Here is a 15,727-nt window from a genome sequence, read left to right as displayed (position 1 = left end):
TCCTTTCCTCTTTCTTTACCTGGAAGAAGGTCCAGTGGCTCTTGGCTGTCCTCCAGGGGTGTCCTGTTCACAAAGATGGTGATGTCACTTCAATCAGAGCTGAGGAGACAAGGGGACAAACTAGCTGAGAGCCTTCGTCTCCCGCTCAGCATCTTCCATCTACACCTGGTTTCAATGAGTCAGGTGCTTCCCACCCTGAAGCTGACCACCCTGGCCCAGGAGTGGGCCCACTGATGGGTAGCCCCCAGGAAGCCCCCAGTCCCTAAGGAAGAAGCTAAGAAGCTGGTGGCAGATCCTGGGACACACAGTCCACTGCCATTCCTGCAGGACAAACCCAGAGAATCTGCTCCTTGAACACCCATGCCCCTAGCCAGGGCCCATGAGAACAAGCCCCAGGTACAGCCATCCTGGGGCAGAGACCTTTCTGCTGCCAGGGAACCTGCTTCCTCCAGGAGCTGTGAGACCAGCTGTTCTTCCAAGGAAGACAGGGAAAGAAGGGGAGGGCCGGTGGGCAGGAGGTGGATCTGGGCACCACAATTATGTGCCTGTATTCTGACTCATGCATTGCCTTCCCCACCAGCTCCCACAGCCAGGAGGACAGTGTCCCCCCACCCACCAGGAGCTATAAAGAGACATAGGAGACTGGGCTGTGGAAGAGAAGAGTAGAGGAAGGGGCCTTGAATCAGCACTTCATACTTCAGAGGACATGGTCACCTTGTCTATTCAGGGACACCAAGCCTGATAGGGCCAGGGCCTGCTGTATCACACAGGGCAGCACTAGCTCAGGCTTGAGCCTCCATCAACTTGACAGCTCTCCCCAGCCCAGTCAGATCTGGAGCCAGCACAAAGCACACAGTTGACCAGCTTCTGAGTGGGCAGACAGAGTTGGGCCCAGAAGCAGCTTCAACAGACCTGGGAGCATCCACCCTCCTTCCACTACCCTCCTCCCATCCCAGCCCGCCTGCCCCAGACCTGCCTCTGTAGCTCTTCCGAGCTTCCTCACAATCCTTGGGATGTGATAGACTTCATAGTTTACAAAGCACACTTATTGACACAGGCCTGCTAGTGCAGGCCTGTAAACGAGTCAGGAGACCAAGGCAGAGGGTAAAAAAAGGTCAAGGCCTTGTGGGCTTACAGAGTGACTCAAGGTCAGTCTGGACAACTTAGTGAGATGTCTCAAATATTTTAAAAGGTAAAAGAAGGCTGGGGATATAGCACACAAGACCCTGGGTCCAAGCCCACACACGCGCGCGGGCGCACACACACACACACACACACACACACACACACACACACAAATGAAGACAAACTCATGGATCCTCAGGCTTGAGATAGAGGAATAATAACAGAGCAGGGCAACTCAGACTTGAGAGTACCAGGAACCATCCTGGAATCAATCTTGTGAGCTGCAGTTGGCTTCAGCGTCTCCGGTTTGGGTCTGGGGCTCTGCATTCCCACGCCAACAAGCCAAGGATCACCTCCCATCACCTCCCGAGTCACAAGGACCTCAAGGAGAATACAGCGCTGGGGTAAGCTGCCCAGCATGGAATCTCGGCTTGTGTACTGTGATCTTGACTCTGTTACTTAATCTGCTTCTGAATAAAGCCGTAATGATGATGCTCACTAGCCTGTGTGTGTGTGCGGGAGAAATCAGCTAACACGTGTAAAGTACCCACGTGAGTCTTACTAGATTGGACACTGAGGCTTTAGGGGTCTGGAAAGACGCCTGGGTGGGTAAAGGCACCTATTGCCAAGTGAAAGGAGAGAACTGACTTTCACAAATTGTCTTCTAACTTCTCTCTCTCTCTCTCTCTCTCTCTCTCTCTCACACACACACACACACACACGTTAAAAATAAAAATCTCTAAAAAAATAAAGCAGAGGGCCCTAGGAAATGAGCACGTCCAGCAAAATGGCAGAGTTTAAATTAAACATCAAACCTCCCCGCAACCTCTTTTCTACTCTACTGAGTCAAGATTTAATTTTAAACTCTGAAGCCCAGACTGTTCTCACACTTGAAGCAATCTTTCTGCCTCAGTCTCTCGAGGGGTTAGGATTATCGCGAAGAATCACCCAGATATCCTTTTCATTTTCTTTTCATATTCTTTTTTCATTGTGTAGTTTTTAATTTTTTTCCTCCTGTAAATGGGTACATGTAGCATATGCGTGTTTATGGGTGTTCATGTATGCGGGCGCACATGTGTGCAGCTGTATGTGCACATGTGTGCATATGGAGGCCTAAGGTTGACACCACTGTCCCCGACCTCACTCACTAAGGCACAGTCTCTTGGAACTTGCTTATATGGCCAGCCTGGATGGCTAGCTTGCTCCAGGCATCCACCATCTCTGCTTTCTAAGCCCTAGAATCACAGGCAGGCATCCGTGCCCATAGGTTCACACAGGGATCCACGCTGGAGCCTCACGTCTGTACACGCAATCACTGTACCCCCGGAGCCATCTGCCGAGAGCCCTTAGCACTGTTTTTGTTCCACTCTGTTTTACTGTTTGTAGACATGGTCTCACAAAACCCAGGCTGACCTCAAGCTCCCTGTGTAGCTCAAGACGACCTTGCGCTTCTGATCCTCCTCCATCTCCCCAGTGCTGGGATGACAGAGGTATGTCACCCAGTTCTGGGGTGACAGAGGTGTGCCACCTGTGCTGGGGTGACAGAGGTGTGCCACCCAGTGCTGGGGTGACAGAGGTGTGCCACCCAGTGTTCGGGTGACAGGGTATGCCACCCAGTGTTAGGGTGACAGATGTGTGCCACCCAGTGCTGGAGTGACAGATGTGTGCCACCCAGTGCTGGGGTGACAGAGGTGTGCCACCCAGTGTTCGGGTGACAGGGTATGCCACCAGTGCTGGGGTGACAGAGGTGTGCCACCCAGTGCTGGGGTGACAGAGGTGTGCCACCCAGTGTTCGGGTGACAGGGTATGCCACCAGTGCTGGGGTGACAGAGGTGTGCCACCCAGTGTTTGGGTGACAGAGGTATGCCACCCAGTGCTGGGGTGACAGAGGTGTGCCACCCAGTGCTCGGGTGACAGAGGTGTGCCACCCAGTGCTTGGGTGACAGAGGTGTGCCACCCAGTGTTTGGGTGACAGAGGTGTGCCACCCAGTGCTGGGGTGACAGGGTGTGCCACCCAGTGCTGGGGTGACAGAGGTGTGCCACCCAGTGTTCGGGTGACAGAGGTGTGCCACCCAGTGCTGGGGTGACAGAGGTGTGCCACCCAGTGCTGGGGTGACAGAGGTGTGCCACCCAGTGCTGGGGTGACAGAGGTGTGCCACCCAGTGCTGGGGTGACAGAGGTGTGCCACCCAGTGCTGGGGTGACAGAGGTGTGCCACCCAGTGTTCGGGTGACAGAGGTGTGCCACCCAGCGCTGGGGTGACAGAGGTGTGCCACCCAGCGCTGGGGTGACAGAGGTGTGCCACCCAGCGTTCGGGTGACAGAGGTGTGCCACCCAGCGTTCGGGTGACAGAGGTGTGTCACCCAGTGCTGGGGTGACAGGGTGTGCCACCCAGTGTTTGGGTGACAGAGGTGTGCCACCCAGTGCTGGGGTGACAGAGGTGTGCCACCCAGTGTTCGGGTGACAGAGGTGTGCCACCCAGTGCTGGGGTGACAGAGGTATGCCACCCAGTGCTCGGGTGACAGGGTATGCCACCCAGTGCTCGGGTGACAGATGGGTGCCACCCAGTGCTCGAGTGACAGATGGGTGCCACCACTCACGGTTTATGTGGTACTGGGGGTCGAACCCAGGATGTCGTGCATGCTAGATGAGCACTCTACCAACTGAGCCCCAGCCCCACAACCCATGAGAGCTGCACAAGCATCACTGTTGGCAGGAGACATTGGCCACACTTGGTATGGAGGCACAGAGATAGGGCAGGGAACCCATGCGGTCCCCAAAAGTTCTTATTAGAGATCCAAGTCCATGCCCCAGCCTGGTTCTATGGGGAAGAGGAAGTGTGACAGACCCACACTGAGGTACCTCACCTGGGCTAGCGGCTACCAGAAAAGAAGATGCAGAGGCTACCCTCATCTCTTCTCTTCCCACTGGGTCCTGTGCCCACTAGGCAAGCCAAGATACAACAAATAGTCTCACACCTGAAGTGAACCAAGAGATTTCATTTCCTGTCTTTGGCTGAGTTGTTAGCTTAGTCTCTGGTCACCCAGTGGGGGTCCAGGTTAAGGATGACCTGTCCAGGCCTGGCACCACCAGCCCCACTTTGACTTCACAGCAAGGGACAGCAAGAGTCAGTGAGTCACTAGAAGGAAGGTCTGGGCCCCAAACAGGAAGTGGCTCTTCAGTCTGAAACCTGCAGAATCGAAGCAGGGGGAGACGCTGATGGCCTAAAGGAAGTTGCTGGAACACCAGCACCTGCTAAGATTTCACTCAAACTTCTACTGCCCTAACCAACACACCGCTCTGGCCCAGGGCAAACCTGTCTCCTGTTCTTGAAGAACAAAAGGTGTGCCCGTCCAGATGCCTGCCCGACATCTGCTGAGAGAAATACGTGTTGCTGAGGTGTTTGTGTGTGTGTGTTCTTCCTTTTGCATTTTATTAGTGGGGTTCACAGGAAACGCAAATGGTACCTAAGGAACCCCTTACAATAGTTAACAATTCCTGTTGTGCTCATGCATCAGGAAATGAGATCCTCGCTCTTTTAAAAACTGTATTTATTTATTTTGCGTATTTATTTTCTTTTGTGCGTGTGACAGTGTAAATGCAAGACTCAGAGGAGTCTCCCACATGTGGGTCCCAGGGCTTACACGTATGCACCACCATGCTTGGTCTATTTATTAGTTTCTGGGATGCTAGACATTAAACCTAGAGTCTTGTGCTTGCTAGGCAAGCAATCTCCCAGTGAGACACACCCCCGTCCCTTATCATTTGTTTCTTTATAATTTGAGGCAAGGGCTTGCTAGATCTCTCAGGCCTTCATCGATCATGTGATCTTAGTGCTTCAGTCTCTTATGGCGTTGAGCCTGCATGACCTGCCAGATTAAGTATCTTAATTTAAAAGCTAATAATAATTAGGATATATATTGTTTAATTTGAATAAATTTATAAAGATAATGTCTGCAAGGATAGGATAAATTTTCTTGTATTTGCATTTACTCTAGTTTACGTTTATGACAGAAATAAATTCAAACTTTACACAGTGTGCACAGGAATGTGGCCCTGGGGGCAGAGACAAAGCCTTTGCACCCACGTTGGGCCAGGCTGGGCCACTGAGCCACACCCCCAGGGCTCAAACCCTGCGCCCCTCTGCGAGATAATTGCATCTTGTTTTTAATCCTTTAGATCACTGCTGCCAACAGAACACAAATATTATGAAGATCTTGCTGAAGTGAAGACTAATATGTTTTATGAAATAAATGAAAATGAAATGTAATTCTCACTAGGCCCTCAACAAAACACCCAACACACAGAGGCATTAGGGATGTGTAAACACTCACTGGAGGAGAGATGGCTCGGGGGTAAAGCTCTTGCTGGGCAAGCGTGAGGACCTGAGTTCGAATCCTCAGAACCTGCGTAAAGCCAGGCCAGGCACAGTTTTACTTGTAATCACAAGACTCCTGAGGTGAGGTAGGGGGTGGAGACGAGAATCCCCGAAGCTCACAGGCCAAAGCTAGTGTGTACAACAGCCAAGAACAAAGAGACTGTGTCTCAAGCAAGATGGAAGGTGAGGGATGAGCCCCAAGGTTGTCCCCCAACCTACACACACACACATGAAAAATAAAGGAATACAGACACTCAATCTTTTAAGTCATGAAACTGCCTCTTTACATGTGTAGATAGTTCCATTCCTACAAGGAAGACAGGCATGCCATGGTGGAAAGGCCACGCTGACTGTTTAATACCCCAGAGATAGGCCGAGAGGCCTGCACACACCGTTTCGCTCTGCTGCAAAAGGAATCCTACTGGCAGCAGGAGATCCTGGAACAGGCGAGGTCACTTGGATTTGTACTCTGACTCCCATTTCCAGAGCTTTCCTGGGTGCCCCATGGACCGAGAGCAACAGACTGGAGGAGCTGTGATTATAATGGAGACAGATTTTGTGTGAAGGTGGTGGGCTGAGGGCAGGGAGGGAGACATCTTCTTGCGGGGGGGCGGGGTGTCAAAGCTGTCCCCCAGTCCCTAACACAGGGCGGAGTCCGTGCAGGAATCAGTAGACTTGTTCTGGCCGCACCACACTGCCCCAGCTCAGCTCCTTGCACTGTTTTTAGGAGTCTAGACCACCACCCTAAGTCTAACCTTGATCCTCTTGGGGCCTGAGGGTTTCCCAAGATTCAGGGCAGGTCTCAGTTTTGCCTCAGAATGAACGTGAAGTTCAGTGGTAGGGTGACAGACAGCAGGACCAGACCCAGATGATCATAAAGTCTCCTACAGGTCCTTTGTAATACCTGTGAGACAAGCTGACAAGGACAGAGTGTGTGCGTGTGTGTTGGGGAGGGTGAGAGTGAAGGTGCGCATGGTTCCATCTGTCCTTACTTCCCAGACTGGGCCAGAGCAGAGCAGAAGTTAGAAGAAGGCCTTAGCCCTCCCACCTCTACCCTTCTGCTGTGTGATCACAGGCCAGTCACCTCATGTCTCTGGGCATCACCGTGACCAACAGTGATTTACTGGGTACCATACTAAAATCAGCAGACTTTAGAGGAACATCCAACCAATTCTGGTTAGGAACCTGAGGCACTGAAGTTCAGAGAAGGAGGAGAACTTGGCCAAGGTCACACAGCAGGTGATAGAATCTGGCTGGACCAGAACCCAAGCCCAAGTCTTCAGGACTAGACTCCCAGTGGCCTGAGTCAGGAGACAAAACTGTGGTGAAATCGCCTATGAAGTCAGAGGATAGGAGAGTCAGGGTGGACACTGTTGAGACCAAGCAGAGCTAGTCAGACTCAGCTCGGGCAGAACAGCATGGAAGGGCCGAGCAGTGAATTCCCCAGGGAGGAAAAGCCAAGTGCAATGGAAGATGGACCAGCCAAGGTCCTCCCTCCATGGCCCTGACCTAGGCCAGTGTCCTTCTGTTCACTGATGCCCTCTGGGCCGGAAGGAAGTGCCACAGCCTGGCAAGTGGCAGACTCACTGTTGTCAGTCCTCTGGGGGCACAGGGACACCCAGAAGCTGAGTTCAAGGAGACTCGGGCTGGAGGAACACCGGGAGTGGCGATGTCTCTGCTGACTGTATGATCCCTGGGATCTCTTCCTGCACCCTGCCTACAACCCGTCACTCATGGAGCGGGGTGGGGGGGGGGGGACTGGGTTCTGGGCAGTCAGCACTCCTGAGGCCTTATCTCCTAATCCTGTCAAATCTAAAGCCACTGCCAGGCTCCACCACCTTCCAGGAACCCTTTACTTTTGGAGGACACACTGGACCATGTCATCATCCAAATGGCAAGCACCTGACTTTGGGGTCCCAAATTCCCTGGGACTGCTAGAATTCCTAGACCCCTGGGCACCATCATCCTCTAAGACAGACAGCCCTCAACCAACAATATTCTTTGCTCCTGGAGTGTGACCAATGGGGCACAGCTGTCACTGTCTCCCAATCGCCTGCTGGACTGAGCCAGAGCCCCTGCACAGGGTTGGCTGAGGTCACCTCTCACCTCTCTTCCTTAGTAGTTTAATTCCTGAAAACCATTCTCACACGGCTCCTGCAACTGGGCCGTGTGACCTCAGACACCCAGAGGTCCGTGCCATTGCCGGTATGGGGGAACTGAACGCACAGAGACCCCCATCAACCAGGCAATAAAACACAAACTCGATCTGAGGTCTTCCCAAATGAAAGCCCTGGCCTTGTCCCCTCTGCTCCTTTCTGCCCACTGCTTCCATCATCTGGATGTCCCCACATGCCGCGGCTGTCGCCTCCTGGTCCTCTGGGCTCACTTTCCTTCCTCTCATCACTAGAAGGAAAAGGGAAGGCTCTGTGGACAGTCCCGGGAAAATGACTCAGTCCTCAGATCCTAGCTGGCTCTGACCCTGTTTTTTTGGTCAATCCTTGTGAACCAGGGCGGGTCTGACATTCTGGGAATGCAGGGAGACTTCAAACCAACTCCATGAAAACAAGTTGTAAAAACACTGGCCACCGCTCAAAGTGCTCGCTCACTCGCTCGCTCGGTCGGATGATAGGCTTGGTCAGGGTTGAACAAGTTCACCAGGAGGGAACCCACAGCAGGAAAGACACAGGCTAGACTCAAAGGAAGAACTTCCCAGTAATTGAGACCTGGGATCAGGGCTGGGTTTGGGCGTGGATTCTTTGCAAACAGGCAAATCAGCATTCTGACCCTCCAGGACCTTGTTGTCTGAAACATCCGTGAGGCAATCCCTCAAGCACTGAGCAGGCCAGTCTCACACAATCCCAGGCTCCACTGCTGACCTGTGCCTGCTCCAGGAGACTCCTGATCCTCTCCCAGCCTGCTGGGTGCTGCTCTACAGACCCGAAGGCAGATGGGGGCCAGGAGGTGGGCAGCACTTTGGACAGGCTATCCCTGCAATCCCTCCTAAGCTTCTATATCCCACAGTTACCCGTATGGAAAGAGCATCTCCTCAGGCACCCTCCAAACCTGTTCCTGAAGACACAACAAGTCCTTAGGGTGCCTGGACCCCCTGCAGACAGGCTCCTTCTATCTGGGAATACACAGGCCTGAATGTTCCAGGCAATCACATCCAAACCCAGCCTGCTCGTCTTTCTCCTTCTCCTTCCAGAAACTTCTGGAAGAGTCGTCCACGCTCCTGTTACCACTTCCTCCCTCTGTCCCATCGAGTTCACCAGCAGCTTCCTGGCAGGACACCTCTTTGTCCTTGGCTAACACTGGCCTGACCCTCCTGGAAAGGCTTCAAACCATTTGCTCCCAGCTCCCAGCCCTTACTTCTCTCCCCCTGTGCAGCCTGCTCATTGTCTCTTCTCCTAGATCTTGAGCTCAGCCACTGGGACCTTGACATACCAGGACTTATCTTAGGATCTGAGTGTCTTGCACCTCCACCCCCTCCCTGACTGTGCACCACAGTGGCCAAGTAGGAACTCATTATTCTCCCTTAGGCCTGTCCCCCTCATCCCTCATTTCAAGGGCCTCCATCTCCTGACTCCCAGTGAGATGAGAATCATCCTCCCACTCCCTCTGCCTTGGATCCTTTAACCTGTAATGCAGGAGGCCCTGCACCTCTGTTCCCACCCCTTCCCAGCTGTGTTCTTTAGAGTCATGGCTCAGTTCCTCCTGCAGGAAGCTCGGGTTGCCTCACAGGCTTCAGAATGCCCTCAGCTGTTTGCAGCATCACCCAAATGAAGCACCATGTCAAAGACTCAGGCTGGCTCTGCAGGCAGTCAGCTGTGTCTGCGCTGACCCACAGTCCCCAGGGCAAGGGCGTAAGACTCCCTCTGCTCCTCCAGGAGCTCTTTCTGAGTCACCTCACTTTATTGCTGCTTTCTAGAGCTTTCACAAGTGCTCAGAGAACACGGAGTGTGCCCCTTAATACGCATGCACCGCCACACACAAACATATACACATACAGGCAAAAATGCACAAGGCATGCATGCATGTGAATGCACACACCCAGGAGACACACTGGCACCAGCACATAGGCTTCTGGAGCAGAGAGACAAGCCTACGGGACATGAACATCCTGGGCTCAGAAAGGAACCTGGATCATGGTTGCCCTGAAGCCACCAGTTCAGGGGAGCAGTGGATCCGGCCAGTCCTGGTGGACCATCTGATCTGCCTGAACCCCAAAGGTGAAGAAGGGCAGGCAAAGAGAAGAAGACAGGGGATGCAGGGGTCAGAGCAGGCTACCAGGTGACTTTGACCCCACCAGGCCTTCTGCCAAAGCAGGACTCATCTCCCACCGTGGAGCCAAACTGAACAAAGTAAGCCACGGGGTCTGGTCTATTGGAAGGAGGAGAGAACCCAGGATACAAGTCATACTCAAAGCTGATGTAGATGACAGGAACGAATACCATCCGCCTGCACCCTGCAACCCCAGCACCTCCCAAATCCCCCTGAGTACACAAGTAGCCTCCCCACCGTGGCACTGCAGGCCCTCACACCTTACTCTGCACCTACAGATCAAGGATAAATGTCGTGTGCAAAGCTTTTCTCAGCCAGGCCTCAATTCACCTTTCTAGTTCCACCCTCTGCTCCGCAGGGAGCCCCGCCACCTGAGCTGTGTCCTTCTCCAGGGACACCCCTTAGCTCTGGATTCCCCTTGGGCTGAACCCGTGTCTACAGTCTCTACTTGACAAACTCCTATAGATCCCTCAGCAGGCACACAGGCAGCGCCTTTGTCCCGAGGGCTGGCTTCAGTAGTGGCAGCCAGGTCCTGCAGCCAGCGCATCATGAGTAAATTGCATATGGTCACAATCACACTCGGCTATATATAGCTCCTCCAGCTTATACGTGATGCCTAGGCATTGTTCTAAGCATTTCCTGTTTTGACTCATGTAGCCCTCACATACAGGGGCAGATTGGATTACCAGAGACATCTGCAGCAGCACTGCCCATCCCCCAACGATCCCCTTTGGTGTCACTCTGGTCTTCCCATGCAGAACTGAGATTCCGTGTATCTATGTTCAAGGGTGGGAGAGCCTGGAAGTTGGCTGAGGGGACACTCGGGACTCCCCGAGACCATGTCTTCTAAGGGAACACGGCTGTTGCCTCTCATGTGAGCGTGCTCCTGCAGGAACTCTGAATCACTCTGTAGGTGCTTAGGCTGCATATGAACCATTACGCTCTGGGAGGGCTCAACCCAGCATTAAGTCTATTTGTTTGTAGACAGGGTCTAATGGTAATAGCCCTGGCTAGTCCCGAACTCTTTAGGTAGTAGACCAGGCTGGAGGGGAGAGCAAGGAGCTGGTGCTTTGGTCTCCTGGCCCTGCCCCAAGCAGCCTCTGCCTGGTTTGTGGAAGAGACTCCGAGAACCAAAAGGGTTTCCCTTAATTCAGACTCAGCTGGCCTGCGTGCGTGGACCTGCTTGCTATGTGCATGCCAGGGCCACAATCCCCAACTCTAGCCCAGCCGTTTCTCCAGTTCCACACAGGATGCCAAAAGTAGGAAAGACTCAAACATATAGCAAAGCGTGATTTCCTATCATCATAAGGATAATCTCGTCCCTCCCTGGAGCTGTCTAGAAGACACTGTCTCTGGCCCCTTCCCTGACTCTCAGCAACCCCGTCCTCCTCCAGCAGCACAGGGTGGGTAAGACACTGGTTCCCAGTCATGACTCTGCGAGGTCACATCAGGACCCACACCAAGGACCCTCGCTATGGCCACTGGGTGGGTTAGATGAAGCCAGGCACCCAATGCCGAGGCCAGGACTGGCACACAGTAGGCACTCAGTAATGGCCACTACCCTCAGCTCTCCGCTTTCAGACAAAAAGCCATCTTATTGATCGGTTTGTTCCACCCAAAGGCTGGTTTGTTTGTGTATTTGAATGGTCCCAGAAGACATTCCCCCCGGGACACTGGGAGACTGGAAGCCCTGGGGAGAGGGGTTGGGAGAAGCCATACTCCACAGAAAAAGGAAAAAAATGTCAACCTCCAGGACTAGGCTGGGAAACTCTTGTCAGCTGCCCCTCCACCCAGGAGAGCCCAGGGGGGCCCCAGATGCTACTTAATAAGGTCCCTGGAGCCTGGCGGGAGGCTGATGCTTAGAGCACATCCAGCCTTCTATTAGCCAAACAGAACCCGGTCGGTGCCTGGCCCGCACTGCCCAGAAGAACCTTGCAAGCCCACATAGCCACTCACAGCAGCCCTGAAGCCTGAATTGAGCCAGGCCACTGGAGGGCCTCAAGGTGGCCCAGGACCTCATGGAGGAACGGACTACCTTGGCTGGTTGCAGGTTTGGATTCTATGACCCGCTAAGGCCAGTTCCACGTAATGATTTCGTAGAACCAAGGCTCTAAGGTCCCGTGAGTCAAGTCAGTATTTTCAAGATCCGGGGATAGAGAAGTCTATGGTTGTAGAACAAGGGTCTCAGAGGGCTATAAAGACAGACCCTCTTGCCTTACCTGCCCTTTCCCCAGCCAGCCACGAAGGCAGAGACTGTCAGTGCCTCCCTGATCCTGAGTCCTGGAGCACCACAGCATAGCTGGTAGACGCCACTCCCTCCAGTCACCCAACCTGTCCACAAGCCCTAGATGTCCCTTCACCCTCCAGCACTAGACACTGCTGGACAGGGTCACCATGTCCGTCCTGCTCCTGTAAAGCTGGTACAGCCCAATCGCCAGCAGCAGTGACCTGTCGCAGCCGCAAAGTGGAGAAACGGGGTGAGAGCTTTTAGGGATCCTCTGCCTTTAGGGATCATAGTTTCTCCACATTGCTTCGCTTTTGCTGACAACTTCTGGTACCATCTCTTCAAACACTCTGTTTTGGATGTTAAAACGGGGGCAGAAAGAGGAAGATCGGCTGCCTAAGGTCACATACATCCAGCAGAATCCTCTCTGGGTTAGGGGTCACCAATGGATACACTTTCGGGCTGCTGCCCACCACTGACCCTTCTCTGAGCCCTTCCTTTCCATCTTCCCCAAACTGGGGCTCCCGGAATACAGCTGTCTTCTGTTCCCTGAGTCCCCAACACTTTAAGGTCATCTGAGGGACAAGCTGAGAAGCGGGGGGTGGGACAGTGAGTAGGACCACAGCCTCATGCCCAAGGCTGGCTGCCGAACACACATATGGTCTGTTGAGGATTGACCCTGAAACATGTAGGGGACACTTGTCAGGCACATGCAACAGCTACTTAGCCAGTTGCTCCATCAAAGAAAGCAAATGAGGCTCACACCACCCATCTTTCATGGTCTGGCTGTCACCAGAGCCAGGAAGCAAGTCTGAGCTGCTGGAACCCCTGGACTGTACTTGGGGCTGTGTCCCCAGGGCCTCACAATTCAGAAGTAGCTTCTGCTTTCCCTTCAATGCAGCATGCACTCCTTAGATCACCTGAGCCCGAAGGGTTGCGTGACTCCCCTGAAAGTGCCAGGCGCTGGGTGATTTGGAGTGACAGGTGCTAGCACACTTCCGCTGCTGCTCCTTCCTGGGCCCTGTGGAAATGGTCTCTTTTTTCGCTGAGGGAGACCACGGATCAAGTATCTAAAGTTCTCTCTTTCTTTGCTGAGGCCTGGAATTGGCTCTTCCTTCCCAATGCACCCTGCTTGCTTTGACCTCAGCCTGGCCTATGAGATCAAGCCGCTTCAGCAACCCTTTTCAATCAAGGTCAGGAAGGTCAGCTGCGAATCTAAGGGTGCACAGGCGTGAGTGTGGAACCCCAGACCGAGTCCACTACTCACCTGTTCTAAGTCAGAAAGACAGGAGCTGGGTTGGGGGGGGGGTGACTCAGTGCTAGCGTGCTGTCCTAGACACGGGGGGGAGAGAGAGAGAGAGAGAGAGAGAGAGAGAGAGAGAGAGAGAGCGCTGGGGACTGTCTTTCCTCTGTAACCAGCTTAAGTTACATTGTACGCTATTATATCCTTTCAGCTGCTCCCACCCCAGGCCTCTCCCACCCACCAACCCAAGCATAGAAAACATCTGGACTATCTCTGGGGCAGCCTTGCCAGCTGTCTGTGCTCCAGTCTGCTCTGATGGGGCCAGAACACCATCTGGGAGCTGTAGGCATAGAGGCAAGAGGAGGGACCCTCAGGATTGAGGAGGACGGGATGCTTTCTAGAGCCAGCCCTTGAGACCCCATCCTGGCCAGAGTCGCTCTGACCAAGCACCCTACGGTGCCAGGCTGCTGGTGCCTGGAGTGGATGCCCTGGACTCTGATGAAATGATATCCGTTGCCCTACTGATACCTCCTTAAAACCAGTAGGGAAAGGGAGGTGGGTGTTAGAGTGGCATGTGCCAGTATACCTGGTTATATACATTGTTGGGGATGGAGCCCAGGGATTTCTCGGCAAGCACTCCACCCACTGAGCCACGCCCCCAGCCCCTAATATGTATCCATGTACATATTTATAATATGTATCCATGCTATCTCCCTAGATCAGCACAAATGCCTTGTATGGGAGTTATTATTAGTCTCATCCAGCAGAGGACGAAGCTAAACATGGCAGACTGTGGAGTCTTCCAGAGTTCCTACACTGTCAGCTGCAGGCACTAACCCTCATTTCAGCTTGGCTCAACTCACCTCTCCAGCTCCACCCTGCTCCGCTGTGAGATCTGGGGTCACAGCAGAGCGATCAGTGAGGAGACCAGGGCTGCCGACCGCTGAGGCAAGGTAAAAAGAGAAGAGCAGTTCACTGGCAAAGGGTTGCCAACCCAACCCAGAGGCCTCTGATTCCTCCCAGCTGGGGTAACCAGAAGGCACTCAAGACCAGAGGAAAAACAGGCATGCCCAGAACTCTTCTTAGCCTTGCCTAACCGCACTAAGAGGACCCAAGGCTCGCAGAGAAGAACCTGCTTAAAAATCCAGCCAGTCCACCCATGCCAACTGGGCAGTAGCCAAGCGCTGGGGACCTGGGATGACTGTGACTTGGCCCCGGCCCCCAGGGCACTCCTGGTCAGCTAAACGTCCGCTCAGCTGGTATTTTGACATTCCTTATCTACCCAGCAACCTCTCCAGTGGTTTCCTCTGCTCCCATTGTCCAAGGAGCAAGCATCCCCATACACTGCTACCTCTACGTAGACCTCTGATCCAGTTCTTTCTCCGCTAAGACTGCTGAACCCCACCCCCGCCCCACCCCACCTCCCTTATGGCATCTCACTACCCCGCCAAGTCCAGGCCAACAGGTCAGGAGGCAGCGTCCTGTGCTCTCCGCCCTCCCTCCTCTTCTAGGCCTCACACACTCCATTTGACTCCTCAGACTTCCTACAGCAGCTGAGAATCTCCGCCTAGGGTAATTGGTCCTCAGGAGCTCATAACTGACGCCAAGCAGGGTCTAGGTGCCGCTCCGCTGCACAGAATAAATGTGTCACCCGCCCACCCACCACCACGACCTGGAACAATTAAAAACTTGCTTCTTCCTTTTAAGGCTTGTATGTGTCTTTCTTTAAAAACCCCTAGTGGGCTGGGAAATGAAATGGAAGATTCTTAGTCAGACGTGTCTTGGCATTTCCTAGGGCTGGCTGTGTGCCTGGCCCGCAGTCGGTGCCTGAGACAGGTCCGATTGGTGCACGAAGAATCAACACATCTCTACCTTCCACATGCCCTGCAGCCTGAAGCTCTGCTATGACAGCCAAGCCTGTCTTGCACCGGTGTCCTCAAGATATCTCTGGAATATAAACGGTTCTAAGCCGAGAAACAGACTTCTTCCTGGGCAAGGCAGCCAGGTGACAACTCGCCTAGCAGCTTGTCCCAGGTTCCAGGCCTCCAGACAAACTTGGGAGCCTGGCATGATAAGGCGCATCTAAAATCACACTTAGAAGGGGCACACAGGACGGATGGACAGACAGGCAGCCTGAAGTTCAAAGCTGCCCTGACTAAATGAGACCCTGTCTCAAAAACAAAGCACAACACAGAATGTCACAAGTTTGAGAAAAGCTAACTGTACACCCCTACCTGCTTGTAACACAGAAAAACCCTTAGAAGGTTCTAAGTTATATGATATATGAGGTGCTATGGCTCTCCAGAGCGCAGTTGGGGATTAATTCAAGTCCCTTGCAGGACAAAGTGAGTGAGTGTGTGTGTGTGTGTGTGTGTGTGTGTGTGTGTGTGTGTGTGTTAGAGGATGCTCTGAGGCTGGTCTCCAGGAAAGGCCACACTGGATTCACCATTTAATAGAGGCAGATAGTCCAACCTCTG

At 53.3% G+C, this 15,727-nt stretch overlaps 1 protein-coding gene across 7 annotated transcripts in view; it reads right to left on the bottom strand.

Annotated features, from left to right (window-relative positions):
* The window catches only part of LOC121459094 (glycerophosphodiester phosphodiesterase domain-containing protein 5), a 77,236-nt gene that overhangs the window by 49,870 nt on the left and 11,639 nt on the right, over positions 1-15,727 (bottom strand). For 5 of the 7 annotated variants that reach the window (XM_041668611.1, XM_041668610.1, XM_041668604.1 and 2 more), the window contains exon 2: positions 20-99. The exons of 1 other annotated variant lie outside the window; for it this stretch is intronic. The gene's annotated coding sequence lies outside the window, so the exon portion shown is untranslated. Of the gene's footprint in view, positions 1-19; positions 100-420; positions 464-15,727 lie in introns of those variants that run through there. One more of the 7 variants, XM_041668605.1, reaches the window with a different exon arrangement.

This window comes from Microtus oregoni, unplaced genomic scaffold (genome assembly GCF_018167655.1).
Source record: "Microtus oregoni isolate MIOR12 unplaced genomic scaffold, Mior012 000018F_ref0000195, whole genome shotgun sequence".
Classification (NCBI taxonomy): Eukaryota; Metazoa; Chordata; class Mammalia; order Rodentia; family Cricetidae; genus Microtus; species Microtus oregoni.
This window is presented reverse-complemented; position numbering and strand designations above follow the sequence as displayed.